This window comes from Protopterus annectens, chromosome 6.part1, assembly GCF_019279795.1.
Source record: "Protopterus annectens isolate FY-2018-M chromosome 6.part1, PAN1.0, whole genome shotgun sequence".
Taxonomy (NCBI): domain Eukaryota; kingdom Metazoa; phylum Chordata; order Ceratodontiformes; family Protopteridae; genus Protopterus; species Protopterus annectens.
This window is the reverse complement of record NC_056738.1, coordinates 220,612,835-220,640,261: the sequence shown is the minus strand read 5'-3', so window position 1 is coordinate 220,640,261 and position 27,427 is coordinate 220,612,835.

Below are 27,427 nucleotides of genomic sequence, written 5' to 3'. Positions count from 1 at the left end.
ATCCTTACATTTAGCAGTAGCTATATAGTATTAGCATGCGGTGTTATGCTTGGGTATGTTCAATATATATGCATACTATAATTTAGGATGCTCGAGTGTTTGACTACACCAGGCATATAATAACACACATGTTATACTTTTCTAAGTGTTCATTTTTCGTTATCACCTCGAGTAGATTATTGTCTGTCTTGGTCCCATTGGGGTTTATTCTCTTATCTCTATTTGGGTAGGGGTATTTGGATTTCAATTCAGCTTATATTGTATTTCAAATTTTTGTCCGCTCCTGCCTTAATCCTTGTAATGCTTCCCAATATTATATATTTGGCTGATTTGTACTAATTTGTATTTGGACCTTTGGCTTTTTTTAGTATTGCTGTGGACGCAGCTATTATACATCATTTTTGGTGTTTTTTTCTGCTGTTACTGTCCATTGTGGTTTATAGTTGTCGTGGTTTTTTTCTATAAATAACCATTATTGACAGCTATCTATATCTAGACTATTTTGATTGGACTGTCTTGGTTCAGTTTTCTGATACCAATATTGACAGTATATATTTTTCCAAATTGTGGTTACCAGCATGGATCTATCAAACCTTATTTCGGGTTTGGTTGCAGACAAAGATGACTTAGGGGTCTTTGGTCTATCCAATAATAATAATGGGAATATTGAACCCATTGAATCGAGTAGTTCGGAGTCATCGTGTCAAGTTTTGATTGATGACTTAAATAAGCAGCTTAGACAATTGTGTGCTAATGTATGGCACAGCAAGCTCTTTAGGGCATATCAGACTGCTAACATTACCCCTAGGGGGTTACGTATTCGTACGGTCCCACATGTCAATAGTATGGATGATGAGCTGACCAAAAATTGGTCCAAAATACAACAGGAAGCCACTATGGCTTTTGTCATTGAATTGCTAAATTTTCACAATAGGGCAATTGACAGGGGACTTACAGGCATTACTGCTCTAGCGGACAGACTTAAGGTCTTTGAAAAGGAACCTTCATTTGAAGCTAGACTGAATAAGGTAGCAGTAGACCTTAAAAAATATGATGCTGAATTGAAATCTAGAAAAATGAAGAAATTCCATAGGGACCAGGAAGATTATTTACGTGGGAATCCATTTTTGCATCAGACTAAGCATGTGAGGTTTAATAACCCTCCAGCTTCTACTATGAAACGTAAAAGACCTAGGTCTATTTTACGCAAAAATTATAATGGGACCACCTCATCTTGTGATGATACATCGTCTGGCACAGATAACGAATCCCTGGCAGCATCGGGGTCCCCCTCTCCTAAAAGAACACCTGGGGTTGTCCCTTTAGAACTAAACGCAGACGGGGGGGACGTAAACATCCGAAAGGTTCAAAATATCCAAGGCCTATTAGCAATGGCTCTGAAAAATTGAATGATGTAAAACCTAACAATGTGTTGAATTTGTCTAATTTTGTTCTATCCTCCACACATATTTCTATTCTGAATAAAGGTCTCAGTTTTATACCTGGGTTTATGATTTCTGAAGATGCACTTGCTCAAGATGTAGTTAACTTTTGCAGATTGCTTAATCTTAGACTATTTTTTGGTGATTCTGGTTATAATGTGGATCATGGTAAATTCACCTACCATAAATCCAGTTTTGTACCACCTATGCATGACACAGTCCATCTGTTTTTAAACAGTGTGCTCAAAGATCTACACTACTTCAGTTCTGAGGCTGCTGTTAAATATAACAATGTATCCTTCATGGAGAGACAGGCAATATGTGATTTACAGAATAATAAGGATATTGTTATTACTACAGCTGATAAGGGAGGGGCTGTGGTTGTGCAAAACTGGACAGATTATGATAGGGAGGCTCGGAGACAGCTTTTTGATACCAGATACTATTCTTATATGTCTGTCGATCCTACTTCAAGATTTGTCAAATGCATAAAATGTTTTCTTGTTGATGCCAAGGATCGGGCAATCATTAACAATGAAACTTTTCAACATTTGTCTATAGTGGATTCCCGTGCACAATATATCTATTTTTTACCTAAAATCCATAAGAATGTTACTAATCCTCCGGGCAGACCCATAGTATCTGGTAGGGGCTATGTTACAGAGCCGCTGTCTATGTTTTTGACCAAATATTTAAAACCTCTATTACCATCTATTAGATCTAGGTTAAAGGATACTACAAACTTTCTGCAAATAATATCAGACACACAACTTCAGGCTGATTGGTTTCTATGTACATTAGATGTGAGTGCACTCTACACGAATATACCACATCAGGCAGGATTGAAAGCCTTGGCACATTGGTTAGATGTTGCCAAATTGTATTCTCCACTGTTCAATTCCTTTTTGATTGACATGGCCAGATATGTTCTTACATGTAATGTATTTTATTATAAAGATCTGTGTTTCTGGCAAACTAATGGTACAGCTATGGGGGCATCTTTTGCCCCTATATATGCTGACCTTTTCATGGCTTATGTTGAGTCTATAATTATTTATGACGTCTCCAGAAACACTTTTTTACCTGATATGGACATATGGAGACGTTACCTAGATGATGTGTGGTTGGTTTGGAGGGGAACTGAATCTGGACTTGCTGATTTTGTTTTATATCTTAACAACAATGAATGGGGACTGACATTCACTGAACACCATGACAAAAAGAACATTACATTTTTGGATGTTCTTATACATAAGTTGCCTGATGGCACTTTGGATAGTGAAATGTATAGAAAGTTCCCACAATATAATTCAGTTCTGCATGCTTCCAGCTACCATCCACCACATATCACTAGGAACATCCCCAAATCTCAGTTTATAAGGGCTAAACGTATTTGTTCCAAGCCACATACATTTTGTTTGAATGAAAGGGACTTAATGGACAGGTTCAAACAACGAGGATACAAAGTTGGTAATATTACAATGGCCAAAAACCAGGTACACAATATGGATAGATCAGATTTACTTCAATACAGAGACAATACTGCTGCTACATTAACTACACTAAGATTTGTTACTACCTATGCTCGTAACACCAACTGCTTGCTGGATAGTGTTCGTAGGAACTGGAATATTCTCCAATCTGATCACAATATTGCTAATTTCATTCCGGATAGATGTACTTTTTCATATAGAAATGGAAAAAATTTGAAATCCTATTTCAATCATTATAAGCGTTGTGACAGCAAACATTCTTTACACAAACAGACTACATTGTCAGGCAAAGCCTTATATGGATGTTTTCCATGTGGTCATTGTTCAAATTGTAAATATGTGACTACATCTAAGGCTTTCTCTAGTAGAAATTGCTCCAGGGTGTATGATTTAGGCTTTTTTGCCAATTGTAGCAATGATTGGGTTGTTTACCTTGCTACTTGCCATTGCGGAGCATTCTACATAGGGCAGACGTCTCGCCCACTAAGATCACGGATTTCAGAACATATGAGCAATATTAAACATAAAAAAATAACAAATGCTTTGTACAAACACCAGTTAATGCATCCCACTGCGGAGTTCAATTTTATGGTTATTGATGTTATTCATGGGAATCGCTTGAATAAAACTGAATGGCATAATATATTAAATAATAAAGAAAAAAAGTGAATCATCAAGTTAGGGGGTTTATTCCCACCTGGACTTAATGAATATTTATGAATGTTCAACCAATGGGAAATGGCTTTATAGTATTTAAACAGCATGTTTTTTTGTGTGGTGCTTTTATACACTGAGGAAGGCTGTGTCTGTCCAGTCGAAACCGGTTTGTTTGCTGTATGTATTTGTGAATACAAACATTTCTTGAAGTCAATTTTGCTGGCTCTTTGTGGTTTGTACTGTTCTGGTGTGTGGAGCTTGGCAATTGCTCATGTGCAGGGGACTTTTTCTTTTTGATACTCCATTTTTAACTGAACCAATGGGCTATGCTTATACACTATTTAAGTTGCATTAATTGATTCTGTGTTTTTTGTCACTGAAGAAGGCTGTGCTTTTTTGCCAGCCGAAACCGGTCTGAGCTTTTTTGATGTTTATTCAACATTAAAGATTTTTTATCGGATCTATTTTGGTTTCTGGCTTCATTTTGGCTGTGTGTAGGCTTGCATAGGCCCTTGGGCCGATAGCCTAGTACCTACCTATGAACCTATATAAGCTACGTGGTGCTCACAATACATGTGTAATACTGTAGTGTAAAAAACTAGTTAGGTAGAAGTTTTAATCCCAGACATGGCAACTGTGAACCTCTGTGTGTGTGTGGGGGTAGATGAATGATTTTGAGGCCATTCACACTCACTACACCTCCCATTGCCCTACTTTAACATGTCTGCTGATGTCACTCACCTTGAAATAACCATTTGGCCAAGTCCCAGCCCTGTAAGCCCCGAGCCACTTGTGATAACTGTGTAATACTATAGTGCTGCATACTAGTTAGGTAGGAGGTCTACTCCCAGACAGGGCAGCTATGAAACTGTGCATGTTTGGGTGAGACAGTATGTGTGTCTTTAATGATACCTTATTTTATGGACATTCACACTTACTACTCTCTCCTTACACCTCTTTTAGCACTGATGCTGATGTTTCTCACCTTCAAAGATACTTTTGGAGAACTCTTCAACATAGAAGTTCCACAGTGCTTGTGATACTATAGTGTAGCATACTAGTTAGGTAGGAATTCTGATCCCAAACATGCCTATTGTGTGTGTTTGTGTGTGTGTGTGTGTGTGTGTGTATGTGTGTGTGTGTGTGTGTGTGTGTATGTGTCTTTGATGATACTTGATTTTATGGACATTCACATTTACTACTCTCCCCTTACCCCTCGTTTAGCACTGCTGCTGATGTTACTCACCTTCAAAGATACCTTTGGACAGCTCTCCAACATATAAGCTTCGTGGCACTTCTGATAACTGTATCATACTATAATGTAGCATACTAGTTAGGTAGGAGTTCTAATCCCAGATATGGCAACTGAGTTTGTGTGAGAGAGTGTATGTGTCTTTGATGAAACCTGATTTTATGGACATTCACACTTACTACTCTCCACTTACCCCTCCGTTAGCACTACTGCTGATGTTATTCACCTTCAAAGATACCTATTGACAGCTCTTTAACATATAAGCTCTCTAGCACTAATGATAGCTGTGTAATGCTATAGTGTAGCATACTAGTTAGGTAAACGTTCTAATTCTAACCCTGGCAACTATGTGAATGAACGTGTGTGTTTCCTTGTAGAGACCTGATTTTTTGGTCATTCACACTTACAACACTTCTCTTACCCCTACTTTACCACTGCTGCTGATGTCACTCAGCTTCAAAGAAACCTTGGCACAGTTTTCCAGCATGTAAGCTCTATGGCTTGTGCCATAAACACAGGACAATTTAGTAGCAGTAACTGCATAGGAATGTGTTTTAATCTCATCTCTGGCAAGTGTTTTTGTGTGTACGTATGAATGTCTGTACCTCAAAGATTTTGGCCCCATTTACACCCAGTACACCTCTCAGTGCCTGACTGTAGCAGTCCTGCAGATATCATCCACCTTAGAAGTACCTGTTGCCAAGCTTAAACCATGTAAGGTCAGTGGTGCATGTGGTAAATGCATAACATAATGATCCAAAAAGATTGTTAGATAGAGCTTTGAAACTCATCCCTGACAAATGTGAATGTGTGTGTGGGGTAAAATTATTTTTGGCATCTCTCACCCACTACATCTCCCAGTGCCAGTATTTACATGGGCTGGTGATGTTCCTCACCTTAGAAGTGCCATGGGACAACATCCATCTTATAAGCTTCATGGCAAGTGTGATAAATGTTGTACACTGTAATAGCAATACATAGCTAAGTAGGGGTTTGAAACTCAGTACTGGCAAGTGTGTGTGTGTGTGTGTGTGTGTGTGTGTGTGTGTGTGTGTGTGTGTGTGTGTGTGTGTGTTGGTCATCAGTATCCTGTATGGGGGTTGCTGTGATTGTGTATTAATAGGATCCATTGTGGGGTGGGTGTTGCTAAATGTTTATGTTGAGGACCTGGTATATGTCATAATGTCCACATTACAAGGCCAACTGATGTCAAACACCAGAGAGATAGTTGTAGACAATCCACAGCCCTACATGTGACAGTATGGATTAGTGAACAATATAGGCAACCTTTCTATTACTCAGAGAACATTCTCCACCCATGTATCATACACAAACACACTTGGCTAAAAATGACAACCACTATATAGATAGTTCCCCTCTATATTGCCTCCCAGATAGTAACCCCGGGGTGATAGCAGTAGACTATATGACTCTTGACCACAACAGTGCCACTGAATTCAGAAAGTACTTTGATGTGTTACATCTCCTGACTGTCTGTTATCCATCAAGTAAAAGGACATGCTACCCTGTTCCACCCCTCAGCAGCAAAATAAATGTGTACAGTGGTCCTTTTGCCATGTTCCCCACTGGATGCTTGCAACAACTGTATAGTCTGCAAATGTACCCCAAGAAAGGGAATACCATGCCTTATACACATGGCCTGTATGGACAGACACCACTAACTCCACTGTATACCTGTATCATACTGTCAATGTAGGTGCAATCATGACTTTAGCTACATAGCCAGGTCTCACCAAATGAGGTGAGGAATGCTACATCAGAAGATACCAATCTGTCCACACAACATGCCCCAGAGACCTCAAGTACAATTCCACATTTCAAAGAACATGCATGTGGGACATGTGCACAACCCAGACACTGTCCATGTTATGAAATATAGATCACATACATGAGAAGCAGTGCACATCACTGGCCATCCACAATAGAAACCCATATGAGTGGTTGGTGAATACAATACCCACCCCTCGGTACAACTCCAGGGAGTACACCCCTGAGCCACACTGGGGACTATTGTCATGTGGTTTAATGCTAAGGTATTCACTTGGCCTAGCCTTGTAGAGCCTTCATGCCCATTAACCTACTACACACCTATGAAGCACTGAATCTATGGATCTCAGTACTGGCAAGTGTGTGTGTGTGTGTGTGTGTGTGTGTGTGTGTGTGTGTGTGTGTGTGTGTGGAGATTAATGATTTTGAGGCCACTCACACACACTATCCCTTCCATTGCCCTACATTAGGATGCTCGCTGATGTCAGTCACCTTGAAATAACCCTTTGGCTAAGTTTCAGCCCTATAAGCTCTGTAGTGCTTGCAATAGCTGCATAATACTGTAGTGTAGCAAACTAGTTAGGTAGGAGTTCAAATCCTGGTTCTCGCAACTGTGATATTGTGTTTGTTTGTGTGAGACAGTGTGAGTGTGTCTTTGTTGACACCTGATTTTGTGGACATTTACACTTACTACACTTCCCTTGCCCCTCCTTTAGCACTGCTGCTGATGTCAGTCACCTTCAAAGATACCTTTGGACAGCTCCCCAACATGTAAGCTCCATGGTGTGTGCAGTAACTGCATAACACTGTAAGAGCAATACACAGCCAGGCAGGTAGGGGTTTGAAACTCAGTACTGGTAGTGTATGTGTGTCATATTCTGTGTGGGTCTTTGAGTAATTATGAAATGACAGGATCCATTGCAGTATGGGTTTTGATACATTGTTATATTGAGGACCTATATGTCCCAATGTCCTCATTACAAGGCCAACAGTTAGCAAATACTGAAGAGGTTGTTATAGACAATCCACAGCCATAAATGTCTACTGCCATGTGCAATTACTATGTGACAGTATGGATTATTAAACAATATTGGCAACTGTTGTAATACCCAGAGATCACTGTCCACCCAAGGATCATACACAAACATGCTTGGCTCTTTCTCTCTTCCTTTCTTCCTTTCTTACCTTCTCTCTGTCTTTTTCTCTCTCTACCTCTCTGGTAGATGTGGAAAAATATATCTGTTTTGCATAGGCAGCAGCTTGACTTTTGTAAGTAATGCTCATGATCAGGTGATGGCCTGTGCATGAATTGGAGTCCCCCACTTGCGAATTGCATGTGGAACAGCTGTGGTATCATTCCTATAGCCAATTGCATGGAAATACACTCCTATACTAAACACTTCATGTGGGTGTTGGCCCTTTTCCTTTACTGTGAGCATGACTTCATGTGGTTGCCTGACAAACAGCATCACAGAGTGTAGTTGGAAATATCTCTTACAACAAACACTGTGAGGACAGGCCAACAGACTGGAGGGGTGTGTTCCAGACATGAAGACAGAATGTAAGCATTGTTGTTCTACATTTGAAGTAATATTGGTTTAACAGGGTTTGTGTGAGTATGGCTATTCTGCATTATTTAAAGTCTGGCATGACAGTGTTATGTGGTTGAGGAAACTTTCACCTGTAGGGCTATCTGCAGACTGGCCAGAGTTTGGAGTCTTAGATGTGGTGTGCTACTCACACATTTTCTGTCCTTAGAAATGCAGTAACATACTTTGATGATTGAGTAAATGGTGACATCCATGTGTGTTACTGACTTCATATTCCTCAGAAGATATATGTCATAACAAACCCTGTTACACTAGCAATTTTCTCAGTTTATCACAGCATTATATCAATATTGCCCTGTATTTGTGCCTCTGTTCCCCAAGTCTGTCACCCTTTTTCTATATGTCATGCAGTAAGAGGTGCATATGTACTGACATCATTCCTGATATTAAGCCAGTGATATATTAGACTGCCATGCATGTTATGTACAGGAAGACTTACATTTGTGGACAAAAACTGGACATTCTGTTGTAGTCTGTACAGTAGTGAGGTCTGTGTACTTATGGTGATTGTTGACAGAGTGTCAGTATTGTGTAGCAGTGTATAGTGAATATGTTATTTGACCTGTTTACAGACTGGGGTAGATGTCAGTGTTCTTGGTCCTGTTCTATCTGATGTTGCATGCTGCTCCAGTTTCTGGTATGCTATCAGAGTATATGTTTGTAGGGCCAGACTACGGCATGTCCAATATCACAGTTAGGCATCAGACTACACTGTGAATTGGGCCAGTATATGTAGGGTTATTGTATGTGTGGCAAATATGAGGATGGGTTTGTTCACACAGACCATATACTGTACTATTAATTAGGCTTACCATAATGTGACTGTGTTGAAACTGGTTGTGGGTATACACTTTCACACTGGTGTCTTTTACTCCATGCTGTTACATGCCTGTAGTGCTTGCTATATTTGCAATTACATGTGCATTCCCCCATAGGAAACTTGGGTTAGTGTTGTGGCAGTCTGCTTGTAATTTCAACTTGGTGACATGCCTAGCAGCTCAGTGTATTTACCTAGTGTGATGTTATGTCCAGATATTTGTTAAATGTACTGTTGCCTGGCCACCATACATGTTGTGTATTTCTGAAAAAAGCAGTGGGATGCTGTGAAGATGTATGTCACTAACTAGTGGGAAGTATGTGGGATTGGGACCTCTGCTCCTCCAGTTAATGTATTAGGACAGACAGGAGGGTGTGAATGCATCAACTGTGTGAGCTTATCTACTCCAGTATTTGTGATATATCCCCATTTTCATGGCTGTAAACATCCCCTTTGTCAGGCTTGGTCTGCACGTCTTGCACTACAGAGTTCTGTGTATACCTCTGGGCTGACCAGATTGTTTTAGACTGTCCACATTGATTATTTCTGCTGTATTCCACAGGATCATTACTGTGATTTGTGTTGTACTTCGCTATGATGATTTGATGATGTCTGTCGGTAAATGATGGCATACATGTCAGTTTCAGAAGAGCCTTCCTACACATGTCTGATGACACAACCCCTGTTACTGTAGCAACATAGTGCAATACTTACATTACGTTCCCTTGCACTAAGAGGTTGAGAGTCATGGTGCTGAGGTATGACTCCACTACATGTTATGGGTATATGTTTTATACATATATCTATCTATCTATCTATATATATATATATATATATATATATATATATATATATATATATATATATATATATATATATATATATATATATATATATATATATATATATATATATATATATATATATATATATATATACATACATATATATATATATATATATATATATATATATATTATATATTATATATACATATATATATATATATATATATATATACACACACACACACACACACACACACATATATATATATATATATATATATATATATATATATATATATATATATATATATATATATATATATATATATATATATATATATATAGCTACACTAGACAATCTCGACGTACTGAAATTTCAGTATGTCGAGCCTGAATAGTGGAAAGTACAGTTACTCGAAACTACATTATGCCGAATGCGGAAGCGTCGATTCCGCAAATGTCAAATCTGCCACTTTCGTGGTGTCACGTTTGTTACATGTGGTGCGGTTTGTGGATTTATCTGGGTTTCAGGTAAGTGTTGTGTGTTTGAGGATATTGGTAGGGATTTTAGTGTGTGAGTGTGTGTGTTGTTTTTTGTGTGTTTGTATGTTTAATGCAACCTCGGAGTTAGAATATATAAGTAGGGAGGTGTGGAGGGTGCAGCCTCCCACATGGGGGGTTAAGGGAGGCTTGCCCCCTGCTTATAGGTAGGTTAGGTGTGTTTGTGTGTATTGTTTTGTTTGTTTAGTTAGGTAGGTCTATGTGTGTGTGATCATGTCCTGGTTTGTGTGTGTGTGTGATTGGTCAAGACTGTGGTATTCCTGATTATGGTTTTTCATGTATGTGGGTTTTCGACTATTCAGTCTCGAAATACTGAAATTCAACAATTCAGTACTTCGAGATTGTATAATGAATCCATATATATGTATATATATATATATATATATATATATATATATATATATATATATATATATATATATATATATATATACATATACATACATACATACATACATGGCTTCACTACAAAATTTTGAAATCCCAAAATCTCAAGTTTCAGAATATCGAGTTCAAAATCTGGAGATCTTGGAATCTCAAAATTGTGAACCCCCTAAAACACCACCCAACACACTAAAACATGTGTATGCAGGGTGGGCAAGCCTCCATGTACCAGATACCTCCCACAACTTAAATATACCATCTCCAAGATCACACTACAGAGAGGATAAGGGAAATTTTCCAGTCCGTGCTGCGGTGGTGGTGCTGTGGTAGCGTTGTCGCCGCACAGTAAGACATTGTCCTGTTCGTTTCTCAGTTAGAGCGTCTTCTGTGTGGAGACATGCGTGAATGGGCGTACCTTCGTTGAAGGTTGTGCGTCAGGGCCGGCAAGTCGGCACATAAAAATCTACTGCCTATTATTAGTGGACCGGAGTTCCGCTGTGGCAACCCCTAACTGGGAAAAGCCAAAAGACACAACAACAACAAATATATATATATATATATATATATATATATATATATATATATATATATATATATATATATATATATATATATATATATATATATATATATATATATGTATATATATATATGTATACTTGTTATGTGCAAACACGAGTGTTGTATTTACCTTCTCAGATGTATCCCACCATATTTATCTGATATGTGTATAATTAGATATAAAAATATGACTGATTCAACACTATTTTCATTAACAAGTAGTAACCAATTGTAGTAGTCAAAGCAGTTGTTCACTACTATTCAGTACGTATAGTGAATGATATATTTGAAAAAGCAACGGACATATTTGCACTTCAGATGGCTTAGTGGTTAAGTGCTGTGACAATAGTCTAGAGGGTCCTGCATTCAAAACCTGCAAGGGCTGTTTGTTTTGTTGCTAGGCAAAACAAGGACTGTTGGATACAGAGTGGTTAAGGCAGTTCTGAGCAGCTTTAAGCGGGTTTGCACTAGTGTGCATGACAGTAAGCTGTACTAAAGTACGGTTAAATGAAAAGTCGCTTACACCGTGTAGGCTTTGCTTACCAGTGCACAAATCTGTTTAGCATTTACATTTAAGTGATGCTTACACCTGCGAAGCATAACTCAGCCCTGGTAACCAGTAATCACATTCCAGTCTGATAAAATAGCAGGGTAATGACATCTTTAGTAGGTGTGCTTAATTCCTTGTACATAACATGCTTCTTTGTGCTGTCATTACAGTAGCAAGGGGTGTGAGTATACTATATGGGACACCTGAGTATACATGGGTAGTACCACAATCTTTTATTTTTGTATGTGTTTTATACATGGGTAGTATACCAGGTTATATGCAGTCACAGTTACATGTATTGTATCATTATGTTACTACTTTTAACAGTGCTTTTCCAAGTAAGAGTAGATTGCAGATTGTAGTATTAGAACTATACACCCCTGCATACAAAGCTGGACTCTGAGTACTGGCTATCGTGTTCTTGGTACTTGTGCTATATATTTTTAAGTATCTCCTATTGGATATTGATCTGATGTGTTGATATTAACTGTAGTCTACTATGTGATTAGGACATGTCATTGAGGACTGCTGTCATGTAGTAATGACCTACCTATCAGTGCCAGACGTCTATCTGTCAAAACATTCATCCTAATGCATAACCTCTTGGCTAGCTAATTCTGTCTGTCCACTGTACACATGTGCATATGTCAGGTATCCATCTTGGCTTCTTACAGGCAAACCCTGATTGACTGACACTGTCATGTCTGCACAGCTGTGTTATGAATGCCACAGCTAGGAAACCCTACTCTGTATGCACCACATACCATGGATACCTCAACCAGACTACCACAGTCAACAGAACATGCTTGGGTACAGGTCCCTAACCCAGAAACTGGCCATGTTATGTAATATATGTTGCATACATGTCAATTGGACCACCTCACTGGCCCTCTGCAAGAGAAAACCAGATGATTGGATGTTGAATTTAACTGTCACCTTGGAGATCACTCAAGTGGCATCAGTTGATAGATGGCCTGCTGACAAATGTCAGGTGGCATGATACTAGTGTACCCACATCCCTTACTCTTCTCATCTCTCCATGGACATTAGCTTGGTACACACCTAGGAACACCTACACCTATGGACCTCAGTACTGACAAATGTGTCAGCGTGGATTACTGAGAATAACAGTGTCTGTGTGTTACTAAACTTGTAGTTGAAAATACTCTGAGGGCCTTTTCACCCACTACACCCCCACTGCTATAGTTAGAAATGGCTGATGCTGTAATTCACATTAAATGTACCTTGTTACACTCTTCACCCTATGGTGTATCTGAAGCTTGCAGTACCAGCATGACACTGTTCTACAAATGTTTAGATAGACATGGGTTACCCTCAGAGTCCTAGCAAATGTGAGTATGTGTGTGTATATATGAGTGTGCATATTTGTAAGAAACAGCATTCTGAGGCCACATTCTCCAAATACACTAAACCTTGCCATACATTATTAGGGATGGTGATGTTGCTGACATTAGGAGATCCGTGGCAAACCCTCACCCTACTATCCTTGTGACATGGGCAATAAATGCATATCCCTGTTGTAGCACTGATTAAATAGACAAGGTTTGTATTGCAGTCCTGGTCAACGTGTGGTTGTGGGTATGTCATAGCATTATCATGGGTTTCAATGAGTACAATATCCAATGTGGGGTGTGGGTGCTGGGTATACTGTCTTTACACCATGATACCCCCAGTACATGTCCCAAGGTCCACTGTATGAGGACCACTGTCACCATCAACCATACAGGTAACTGATTTCACTATCCAGCCCAATGATGCATGTGCTATGTGCAAAAACTCTGTAACAGTATGGACTCACTGATGAGGTAGTTAGCACTGCTAAACCCAGGTCTGTTAAATGTGTCTATGACTGTATGTGTTTGTCAATGTGTATATGACAGTATGTCATACTATGTGTTGTTCATTAACACCCAGTACATCCCCCATTACAATAATGTACAAGGCCTGGTGATGGTCTTCACTTAACAGGAAGCTCGGGACACACCTCACCCTAAAAGCTCTGTGGTATATGCAATTAAGGCCAAACACATTAGTAGCAATAAGTACCTAGGTAGGGGTTCTACTCTCAGTGTTGCCAGGTAAGTGTGTGTGTATATGAAGGGATCTACTTCAGTTTGCAGAAAATTGATTTCCCAGGAGATCATTTGTTTGAGAACTAACTGGCAAAAGGTAACATTTCAAAGCAATCATCTTGTGGAAATTCATTCCATCAAAACTAGTAGTAGATGTGTAAATGCCCTCTTCAGCACTGTATAGCTGTACAGCAAATACTGGAAAATATATATATATATATATATATATATATATATATATATATATATATATACATATATATATATATATATATATATATATATATATATATATATATATATATATATATATATATATATATATATATATACATATATACATATATATACATATATACATATATATATATATATATATATATATACATATATATATATATATATATATATATATATATATATATATATATATATATATATAGTTGGCAGTTTCAGCTGGTGACTTCAAATCAAAGGGAGGCTGCAGGAGACAGGTGAATGGGTGGAGTCAATGGGAAGGGGTGTGGTCAACTAGAAAGGGGAGGAGCTATGCTAAAAACCTGTAACTTTAATTAAATACGCTGCCCTGGGTGCCAAACCATCATTATGAGAGTCCAAGCAAGACAAAATGAAGTGTAGAAGAAAAAAAATATTTCAATTCATTGGCTGCATGACAGCTTACTTAATATCTAGATGGAAACAAAAAGGTTGTGAGGCATGAAAAAATAAATTACTTTTTAAATACATTACTGGAATGCCAGTCAAAATCAAGTATAAGAAAAACAAGCAGCACTCAACTCAAACCACTTCTCCTTGCACTGCAGTTCTAATTATAATTTATATTCAGCTTTATTAAAGTACCAAGTAACATGCTGAAAGTAGCAATCTCTGTAATACCCCCACTTGTAAAAATGTTTCTTATCCAATAAAGACTTGCTGCCTAACAATTATCTATTTGTTTCATGGGGAAAACATGATCAAAGTAAAAAATGAAAAGCAAACAAGAAACAAGATCAAGATACATTGCTTAAAGGATTACTGTACATGTAATGGACCACACATGATAGATTGGCATTCTGTTTGGTTTACAGCCGGTAAAGCCTGGAAAGATGACTGCAAGTCTCCAACAAATGTAATGAGTTTCTTAAAATAATGTAATCCTGTCCTTTATTACAAATACTGTCATATGCATTTCAGTACCCAGGGCTTATACATTATCTAGTTATGTAAGTATTCTCTGCATGGCAACAACAGAAATGCTTTCAATGTTAGCAATTCTTTAACATCATGCTTATTAAAGCTTACTTGCATCTTACAATCTCAGACAAGCTTATCTGATGGTCATTAAAGCATTGCTACTTAAGCGCAGAGCAACAGACACTTTCTGAGTAATAATAAGCATAAATCAACAGTATAAAAATATGATAGAAACCAGAACATTCTGCAAAATCAAGGACAGAAAAAAATAAGAGTGTAACAAGGTACATTTAATGTGAATAAAAGTAGAACTTGTGTCTACCTTGGATGGGGGGGATTCTCTGCACATTTACACTGCATAACTGCTCCTTGCCTTGCTTGGACACATCCATAGTCACTACATGGGGAGTGGGTGCAACAAGTATGACACAATTTGAAATGTCTCTGGCTGACTGTGATGGCCCTGACACATTTGTCATACCTCTCAACCTCAGAACAAGAAATATAGACAGAGCCATACATAGAAGTGGGACAAAGGCCCAAAAATAAGGACAATTTTTAAATATTGATCTTATAAACTTAGAAAGATAATAGAACAGTAGGTCTTGCATTAGTATGAATTTTCTGAAAGGTATGAAATCTGAAACTCAAATGTCTGTCATTTTTTTCTAACTTCAGTCTTTAATGATTTGCCACTAATTTGCCAAAAAAACCCCCACAAAAATGTGATGCAAAAATATAAAATAGCCACACAATACAGCTGGGAACCTATCAAAGAAGGGCCACTTTTTTAATATTAGCACTGCTAACTTGAGCAGCTGACAAAATAAAAGAATCTACATGCATTTCTGAAATAAAAGTAATCTATAAGTCTGATTATTACAGTTATTTCTTAATTGTAAGCCCTCCACATTTTCTTCCAAAATTGCCATTTTGCGGCGGGATTATTAGTGGAAGAGCAACATTTTTAGCCAAAATCAGGGAGAGTTGAGAGGTTTGGATATGCCTAATTCTATAAAGCAATTTATTTGCATGTATCTCTTAATCTGTTAATGCAGAAAATCTGGACAAGGTCAAATATACTGGAGGAACATATAAACAGTACTATAAATTTGGAATATCAAAACAGGTAACTGCAAAAACAGGGATGCAGGCAAGAGGGCTTGAGGCACACACACAGCAGTAGTTTCCAAAGTTTATTCTTCAGACTTTGCTTCAAACAGATAATAAAAACAATAAAAAAACAGTAACCATAAAGCGCTTTTCGTCTCACAATTTAGTGAGACTTCATCAGACAGTTGCAACAACAATGTTTCAAGCAGTGAATACAAATTCAAACCACATCAACTTCCTCCAATCAAAAGACAAGCCTGCCCCCAAGGTAAGCAGGAAATAACAATTAACTCATTGTATGCTTCTTTAAAAATCCGGCTTCTTGTAAAACAAATATGTGTGCAGTAAATATATTTGTATATGTGTGAATATAAATATAGCTCATCAGTTCGAAAACACTCTTAATAGACCTTTTAAAAGTATATTCAGAAATATTTAAAAAACATGCTAACATTAAAACCAATAGTTAAGATAACAGTAAAAAGTGAGAAGTCAAGAATGAAGTGTAAAATTGAAAACTGTAAAATAAAATACTTTACCACTGTGTGAAAAAGTATTAAAATCTTAAATAACTTTCAGTAGTGGTTAATAATGAAAGTTCTAAAAAGTAGTATGAAAAAATATAATAAAACACTTATATTAGCCCAATGTCTGAATTTAAAACCATCAAGCTAAAAAGCTATAAAGACTGGAGTAAAGAAAACAATCCTGTAAAGGACGTCCGGTGAATATGATAAAAGATGGAGTAGGAGTATACACATTCAAATAAACAACTCTAAATGCAGATACATTCATGTATAGATAACAACTAAGTTGGTGTTGTGTCTTTTGGCTTTTCCCGGTTAGGGGTAGCCACAGCAGAACTCCAGTCTGCTAATGATTGGCAGTAGATTTTTACATGCCGAGTTGCCAGCCCTGATGCATAACCTTCAACGAAGGTACGCCCATTCACGCATGTCTCCACACAGAAGACGCTCTAGCTGAGAATCGAAAAGGACAATGTCTTACTTTGAGGTGACAATGCTACCACAGCACCACCACTGCTAAGTGAATGTGAAAAACCATGTGTATGTATAAACATGTATATACATAACGAAACAAATAAATACATTTTTGACTATTTAGATAAATATTTAACATACCCTGTTTAAGCAAAAACATGAAACCTTTCTTGCAGGCTGAAGTGAATAAGTTATATATTCACCTTATTAAACTCTACTATAAATTGTTGTATAAACTGAGACAATTGATAGAATAACAGGTGTTGCTTTAGCATGCATTTTTCTGAAGGTTATGAAGTGTGAAACTCAGTGTCTGTCATTATTTAGTGACTTAATTCCTAAATTATTTGCCAGAAAACCACACATTTTATGAGGAACAAACCAAAACTAAGAAGCAAAAATCTATTCATTCTGTGAAAATCCGGACAGTTGAGAGGTATAGTTCAGCCGGGGCTGTCTTTGAGTTTGCCACCCTTCCCCCTCACAAAATCATGGTCGAATGGAGCCTCCCCCTGCTGCCATTCCAATGAACCATTACTTGGCTATTTCACCCCATTTACCGTAAACACTAATGTGCATACTTGCTTTACTTCTACGATGATTTGGACTTCATTTGAAAGTTTTAGTTTGCATTTTACAGCACAAACTCTAAGACATCTGCTAAATAAAGCAATGCAATCTCACAATGAAAACAGACTTAGCATTAAAACTTCTCTGCCCTTGAACCTCACATTCATTGAAACAGCATTGAAACCCACATTCAAAGAAAATACATTTTGCCAGTGGCAGATAAAGATTAACTTTGGGCTGTTTTCAAATCATAGGCCCCTTGCACACAAAACATACATGTGGTCTTTGATACACCTTCCTGATTGTATTAAATTATATTCTTTGTACAATATAGTACAGTTGTTAGAGGGCCTTTTAAATTTGTTTGGAACATTTTTCCAGTAAACAATGAAACAAAATGCATGCACCAGTAACAGCAAAACTGCCCAATTAAGAACATTTCTGTCATAAAAGTCTACTCAAACTTCTACAGTCCGCCAGTATCAGTAAATATGCACAATCTCTGAAGAAGTAAAAGTCATCTAAATATTTCCACATTAAAGAAATCTGTAAATATTGAAGAGGTTGCTGCTAGCAAACAATGTTATATTTCATTGTTTCATCTACAAATAAAGTGCCTGTTGCCCTTGAGGAATAAATTGCCTAAGTTGCATTAAAAATGATAAACTAGTAATATTGCAATAGGGAATGGATGGCAAACTGATAACAGGTTCATACTTTCTAGGTATCTTTACCAAAAAGGACTGCAGCATCCACCCCCTTTACAATACAGTACAGTATGAGCAATACATCTATTTACTGTGGGAGTAGAACCCACAGCCTTCTGCATCAAAAGCAAGTATACTACCTATTGTGCTATTAACAACACAAGCTAACTTGGCATAAGCAGCACTAAACTTTTGTTCCCCTGCAGCTCTTAGCTTCTTGTAAAATCTACTTGACACTCAGCTGCATCTCTGAACTCTGCAGCACAAGAAATCTGGAAAAATCCAAAATTTAGTGTGGGGGGGGGGGCAAAAGACTAAAAAATAGGGATACATTTTAAACATTGCTTGTATAATGTTGGATGTTTTTTAGAATAAAATGCTGTGTTACCACCATACATTTTACTGCCAAGTATTGAACCCAGGACCCTGTGCAAAACAGTCAGAACAACATACCACTATGCCAAATCATCTGTGTTAGGAAAGGAAGAAAGACTGAAACTTAAATGGCTACCATTTAGTGAATTCAGTTCTCCCCATAGCTGTCAACATCTTAGCACAAAATACCTGAACAAAGTCAATAATGGGGGAATACAGCCCCCAAACATATTCCGTGAGTTCAGTTATCACCATAGCTCTCAACCTTGGCACAAAAAACCTGGATGAAGCCAATAATGGGGGAATACAGTGCAAAAAATAGGGACAAATATCCACTGATGACACCAGAGCAAACCCAGCCTGTGGGCAATGCAGTCCGGTGTTCTTCTGGTTTGTGCAGTCATCACCACACAGACTTCTGGCCTGACAGGGCAGAGTTCCCTGCCTTCCCCTATCCGGACTGCCTAGCAGAGAGTTCTGGAGTTCAGGAATGAAGCACACATGTGTGCATGGAGGTCTGGACTGCCTAACACAGCAGTCAGGAACTAAGCACACATGCGTGGTGTTCCGAGACTATTTGTGAACTTTTTTTTTATTTTATTTTTTATTTTCTACAGAGGGGGCAATTTATTTTATTCTTTTTACAGGTGGTGGGGCTGCAGTCCTGCAGTCCTATAGCACGAGCCACCCCTGATAGTTGGGTGTGGTTGTTGTGGGCACAGCAACCCACATTGGGGTTATTGTTGTGCATATCTCCCCGCTTAGTGTACTGTTATCCTGTGCAGTTTATGTTAACAGGTTAAGTAGTTGTTAATCACACTATGTGTAGTTCTACACCATCCCACACCTTCTAAAGTGGGGGTTGTGCCACCCACAATAGCACAGCTATGTTTACCAACTCCAGGATTGCACTACATTGGGGAAGAGGACATATACTCTGCCAGTACCATTGTCAATTACATTAAACTGGCGGACTGATTATTTACTGATGTGATGTTTTGGCAATTTGGTCTTGGTGGAATTACATATGCCAAATGAGTTCACTGCAAAATGAAGTACATCCATATGGACAGTATTCTCTGTGTATTGCATGAACACCAAATCCTGTGTGTGTGTGTGTGTGTGTGTGTGTGTGTGTGTGTGTGTGTGTGTGTGTGTGTGTGTGTGTGTGTGTTATTCGCAAACATTTGGTGTGTGGCACCCTGGACACTTACCATTGTCCACTGTAGAAGAGCTGCTTACAGCAGCCAGCATGTACTCACCTGTATACACCCCTCAGACCTATCAGCCATGTGGCACATGCAATAACTGTTGTACAGTCCTGTTACTTGTGTTCAGCTGTATGCAGAATATGACACAGTCAATGTTTCACCACAGTGTCACACCCCTTGTAGGAAAGGACAGCAGACCAACATCCTGCTAACACATAGACACCTAGTACACAAACAAAATACATTATGATGACCACACTCAGTCAGTGTTTATAGCAGCTATAGTGTATCATGGCTGGACAGCTACACACCCTGACATGTAAGCATTAATCATTCCAGTTGACAACACATTAAACAGCATTCCATTGCTAAACCTTAATACATTCACCCTGTGCATCAGAACCATATTAGCATGTCCCTGCATCGATGGTATGGATGACAGGGATGTGGCCCAGGTATCATCACATGCACAGGGTGTGTTGTGGGTTTGGCAGAGAGGGTTCTTTATTAAATGGCCTGTGCAGACATGGTGTGTGTAGGTATAGAGGTGCCCTAGCTGTGTTGGTGATGTGTGTGTGTGTGTGTGTGTGTGTGTGTGTGTGTGTGTGTGTGTGTGTGTGTGTATGCGCACATTTCTGCCATGTGGCTACCCTATACAAGAGTTTGTTGGACAGCTGCAGACCATACATGGTGGGGTGTACAGTTCACCGTGTTTGGCCATGGGAATGGGAACTGTGCCTGCCAGGGGTTGCATGGGCACAACCAGGCAGAAGCCCAAATATGGCACTGTTCCCTGATGATAACAATTGTCCACTTGATCTGTATCCCAGTTAGGACCAACCAGGACCACGTGCATGTGGCCTGCTGCATTGTGGTGTGGACAGCACCCCCCTTGCAGTGCTAGTGCTGGTATTGCCACTAAAGGAGCAGCTGTGAGATGTTGCACACCCACGTAGACCTCCACCTGTTGGTGTTGCTGACCTGCATCTATGTGGCCTGCTCCCACCACATGCTATACCATAGACACCACACGGTCGAGGATTCCCACCATCTCTCCCAACCATCTATCCATGACCTCTGCAAAATAATGGTGGGCACCTGCAACGTAATGGATGTAGTCATGTACAGCAGGAAAAGTAGCCCTCTGGAGTCTCAGACTATCTCTGGTGTAACATTCCATACATACCTGTGCCTCCATGGCAGCCCAAAACATGTGTCTGGTGACACCTGCCGTGGCACTTCTGCCAGGAGCATGATGGCCAGCAGCCCTCCCATGAGCACCCCCTGTACATCTACCTGTGTAGTACCTCATCAGTCATTCGGTTATGGCTGCTGTGTACATACACACTTGCCATAGTCACCACACTTTTCTGTCCCATGGTACCACCCTCCAACTGTCCCTCATCTATGGCCACTGGTGATGGGGAATGTATGGGCATTATGACTGTGTGCGAGGATGGGGTGGATAAAAGTGGGATGTCAACCAATGGCACAGATTCAGCCCCTGACAACCCTGCCTGTGCCTCAACTATGCCTATTGTCATTGTCAGAGTCTGTATGGACAATAATATCTGTTTGCCTCCAGGAGGAACCCTGACCCACCTCACCACCTATGAGGGGCAGACATGAAATGTAAATTAAGACCTTTACATTATGGTCTACTTCTACACACACACACACACACACACACACACACACACACACACACACACACACACACACACACACACACACACACACACACACACACACACACACACACACACACACTTACTTACAGGTGATGTGGCACAAAGATATTACACAAACCTCTCATTACCCAACAGTCAACATGCATGACATATGGCACTGAACAGCATGCACTACAGCCATACTCAATCCTTGTTACCAACATTATACATCTCTGTGATGGATGAGTTGTGTTAGTAGGTGATGCACCTTCTCCTGGAACACACTGCAACCATGTACACAGTATTACTGTGCACCTGTACTGCACACTGGCATGTACTGTGCACCATACCTCACACGTGTACACACCATTGCTGAACATGTATATGTGTTGGTAGTGCAGATATTGAATGAGATGCATACACTATGTGGTTTGCATAAATGTGCACACCTTTAACACAATGGTTTGTTGAAGCACCTATTAAGTGAACTACAGCAGTCACTGTTCCTGGAAGTGGAATACTAGCATGGCCCATCTTCCCTTGCCATTATATGATCACTCTGCCCTACAAATGTCCCTCACCTCTGCCAGATTGCAAGGTCAGCTCATTTGCACAGCCCTTGGAGGTCACACAGTGGCTTCACTATTGCTGTAGTGTCAGGGTTATAGCTGGCACAATTTATAACTGTCACTGTGTTCAGATACAGTCATTCTTAGCAAGCTTTGGATGTATGCTTCTATTCACTGTTGTGTTTTAAGCTGACACCCCTCTCCATCCTCAGCACTATTGCAGATGCTTGACAACCATTGGCCACACATGAGTGTTATTTTGCAGTGTTCCAAATTCCATACACCATGTCTACCAGCCTAGTTCTAGCTAAAGAACAGCAAATGTAAAGGTGTACACTAGCATCAGCAAGCTAAATATTGAGGAAGGTGGCCCTGAGGTGGCGTGAGTTGTTGCTTGTGCATCACACATATCTTTATGAATACTGTCTGTAGGTTTGAGCCTTGGTCTCATGACACCATTACGCATTGTATCACATGCCTTTGGGTGACTTGATATTATGGTTATGCTACCTGTAGAGAGCCCTGGATGATGTTTCATGTGGGACAACTCTTCTGCCTGATTACCCTAACCCATTGGCCATACTTATGCAGAATCCAAGCAATTGTTGACACAGGTACTGCACAGGCAGTACTTGCTAGAGATTCCTGCAAGTCCCCCAGTGTTGCTGCATGTTTCTGGGTAGCCTTCATGACCAGTTTGTAACATGTTTTGTCATCTGTTTTAGATGGGCACCTGTTTAGTTTCTACATCAATGTTGTCACCTTTCGGATATTGGATCCATTTCATGGTTTGTAAGATGTGTGCAAGCCATGGCTGCCTCTGTTGCAGGTAAGTGGGCAAATGTCATGGACATACTTCTTGGACTGCAGACCATTACTTGGTGTGACATTGAGGCCCTGTACTTGATGGAAGGTGTGTACTCAAGAAGAGTGAATGCTGTCAATACATCACAAGCTGCTTCCACCCACAATATGTTATTTGGAGTGTGTGCACACATATGCCTCCAGTGTTCGTTAAGGTATGTATTCCCCATATTTGTTGTCCTAACATAGGATTCCATATTATACATTCATTGCTCATGTTAGGATCAAATTACAGGTTGTAAAAGGTGTGGAATGTGGTATTGTGGTTTGCAATTGTTTATATCAGGAGCAGTTGCCATTGTAATAGCGGTGTGTACACAGTTGTGGTCACTATATAAGAGTAATGTTTCAGACATGTCCCTACGGTAGGCCATTTGTTCCACCATTATGTTCATCTCTGTCCCCACATCTTGCACTGACAGGTTGTTAGTATACTGCAGGACTCTTACATACCATTCAGATATGCCACCATGGTGACCACTGGGATGCAGTACAGTTAACAACAACAATAAGTGAACATGTACAGTAAGCATTATGGATAGGTGTGTTAAATGTGTGCAAGGTAAATAGCATGGCCCTAACATAGCAGGTGTATTGGCAAAGCTGAACAAACCAACTCCCTACTGCCCCAGTTGTATACCAGAGGGACTTAAATAGTTGTGAGAGAGACGTAATGTCAGTAGCCACACCTGTGGCATTGGTGCAGGGTGAGCGCAGCATTTCAGCACATCGATAGTACAAACCCACAATACTAGCGATTATGCACATATGTTCATTACTACACTGCAGCAACAGACTATCTTATCTGACATATGCATATAGATACTTTACAGATGAAAGTGGATAAGCAACAGTGGTCTAGTAATGTGCCCTGGGGCCTTACCTGCATGCTCCTCGTCCTTTGTATGGGTGGCACCCACCTCCACAATGTTGTCTTTGTCCTGCTGGCTTGTCTGGAGGGCGGGTGCCCCAAGGCTGGCGAGGAGCTTCTCAGCATGTGTCAGTGGGGGCTGGATTGCATGACCCCCACCTGTGGCTAGCTGGTCTCTCCTAACTGCATCAGCTCACTGACGGGCATGGTGGATCAGATCTGTGCACCGATGCTGCACCTGCTTATAATTTCGGTTGTGCAGGCTGACATCATTTACCCTGTGTATGAGCTTGTTCCACAGGGTAGTCCTCTCTTGCAGATCCTAGGCCCTACAGACGAATAGTATGGCATGATAAGGTATTGTATGATTGCGTCATTTTCAAGGTTTGTGAATGCATGGAGACGTTCCCAGGGCATTGTACCTGGAAGACACAAACAGAAAAAAAGGTCACAGGACCTCATATGGTTGTCCATGTGCACATCAACAGTGGATATTGCTTACAATAATCCAGACTATACCATAACACTGTAAGCTACTATGGTTTTGACATCTTGCATTACACTTCTGGCCCTGACCTGTCCAGATCTCCCAATGTTGGACACTTAATGGCATAATCCACTATTCACCATTCATTTCTGTGTAGAGGGATGACAGTGGCCATCTTCCATGTAGATGGTGGCATGTCTGTGTTTGATTGTAGTATGTGATAGAACTGTTAGCACATGCCTGAGTTTATGTAGGAGGCAAACTGTGATGTTATCATACCCCATGGAGATTTGCTATTGTTGCCATCAGTCAGCATTATGTACATGCTCACCAATGATGTGGGCAGGAGTGTGGTTGATGTGCATATCCCCTTTACTAATGTTGTGGATGAGTGCCACTGTTCCCACCTATCCTTTCTGATGCAGGTTGCCTGTATCCATGGCATGTGTGTATGAGGTGTGCTTTACCCAGAGTACAGGTTGACTTGTGTTACTGGCTCTGAGACTGCATGCATATGTGGAGACATGGTTGCAATTGGCCTTGGTGGTTTGGATATGTCTGATTTCTAGTCATAGTCAGCCTTACAGGAAGTCACCTGTGAACCTACATGCTTGCTTAGATAGAGGTGCAATTGCTTCCAAGTTGTGGTCTGCACCTATGTGCCCCTGTACAGCCACTATGGCAACCTATTATGTGCTTTGTGTCATGGTGCTGTCCACCAAGGGGGGTTACTCTCTTATTGGTGGAGGATGGTTGCACAGGTCAAGTACTGTTGAATCCATATAGCTACACTGAATATGAAGTGTACACACCCCTGTTACAATGCATGGTACTTGTGCAATTGGAACATGACCCCACAAAAGCACATGCCAACACAATCCCCACCTGTGGTGTGTCCTATAGCCTGCTCAGTTCAATAGGGAACATAACAGCCTGTCCTGTGGAAACATATGGAAATTAATACTCAGTACAGTAAGCAAGTTGAATGTGTGTGCACACCCTTACACTGATATGTTGTGTAAACACCTGCTGAGATGATTATAGCATCCATTTGTCTTGGTTTGTACTCTAACATCATATAGCATCTTCACTTGTCAATGGTTGCTCACCTTCCATGAAACAATTTTGTTTCTTTTTCAATAGAATTGTACAGGTTATGGGTCACATTTGAGGTGAGAAATGTTTTGACATGACTTTCTGTGGTCTCATTGGCATACAGCACACAGACCTTTCATTCCAACAAGGGTGTGTACACTTTGATATCCTGTGTATATGGGTGTTGATATAGCTGTTAATGATAGGCATGGACAGTGGGTCATAACACAGTTGTACCCTTCTCTGATTACTATGTGATAAGCATGCCTACTGTAGTACCAATATCAGTGTCATGGCAATGCAACAATCAGTAGCAGCACACATTTTATTTTGCATGGAGTGAAAGTGATATCACACACATGTGCAACATGCACATCCTATTTTTTTGACTGCTTGTGACCCATGTTATTACTTCTGTGCCTTTCAGTTGAAAGTACGCATACATACACATGCTCAAGGGATACCTGGTATACATTTGTGTTCTATGTCATTATGGCCCAGTGTATTTACAGTCTTGCAGCTCAAATCATATGTCTCAACCTGTTATACCAGGACTTCTGGTCACTGGTCCACATTACTGGGAGACAAAACAGGGAAGTCAATTTTGATAAAATATTAATATAGCTGCCATAACACAAGTATATGTATAAGTGACTACAGATATCTGTCACAACTGTGAACATTGTCCAGAAGAACACTGTACAATTGAAAGTTATTAATTCAATATATCACATATCTGCAACCGTACTTTACTAGGCTCATGCCCTATATAGGTATTCTAGATATACAATACAAACAAGTATAATACTCATATTCACAGGTAACATATGGTTATGGGAAACATTCCATTAACTGGCCTAGCAGTGGCACAGACATGCCTGTTTGACAAACACTCTAGTGGCTGCCATATGTGAGCTGTCCTTTCCCAGGGTGTGTCAGGCTCCTCAGCTGTGACCCAACTTATCCACCTCTTAGAGCATCACATGTGGATAAAGCCTAAAATTAGGGGGGGGGGGTATACAGGGACAGATCATAGATATGCCTATTACAAACCTATGAAAATTGTAGCATGATACATTTTGCATTACCATGACTGTTCTGAAGGTGGTGTGGGCTGAAACTCATGTGTCTGTCATTATTTCATTACTTCCATCTCCAGCTATTTTCCAGACTAATATAGATGTTTGGAGGAACAAAACAAAGACCATGATGGCTAAATCTTGACATTCTGTGAAGATCTGAACAGTTGACGGGTATGACCTATTGCAGACAGAGCCAGATGCTATGTCCATAGCATTTGGTCAGCAAGACATCATTACAGCAAGTATTGATGGCACATATACATCTTTCATAATCATCTATCCCATTATTACTGACTAAGTACTACAGTCAATTACATGCTTACGTGTTTCACATACCTGGTTTATTTTCAGGTTCCTTCTATGTACAGGTTGTCTTCTTGTTTCTTATTTTTTATTTTGAGATTTTGTTTATGTTTTTCTTTTCTTTTTTCTTTTTTTTTTTTTTTGGTGTCTCTCTGTCTCTCTCTCTCTCTCTCTCTCTCTCTCTCCACTACTGGGATTGAGATTGTTTGAACAGATTGAAGCATGGCTTTTGTAGGTGATGCTCACATTCAGGTGATGGCCTCTGCACCGATTGCTATTCCCCACTTGCTAATTGCATGCAGGCAGATGTGTAGTT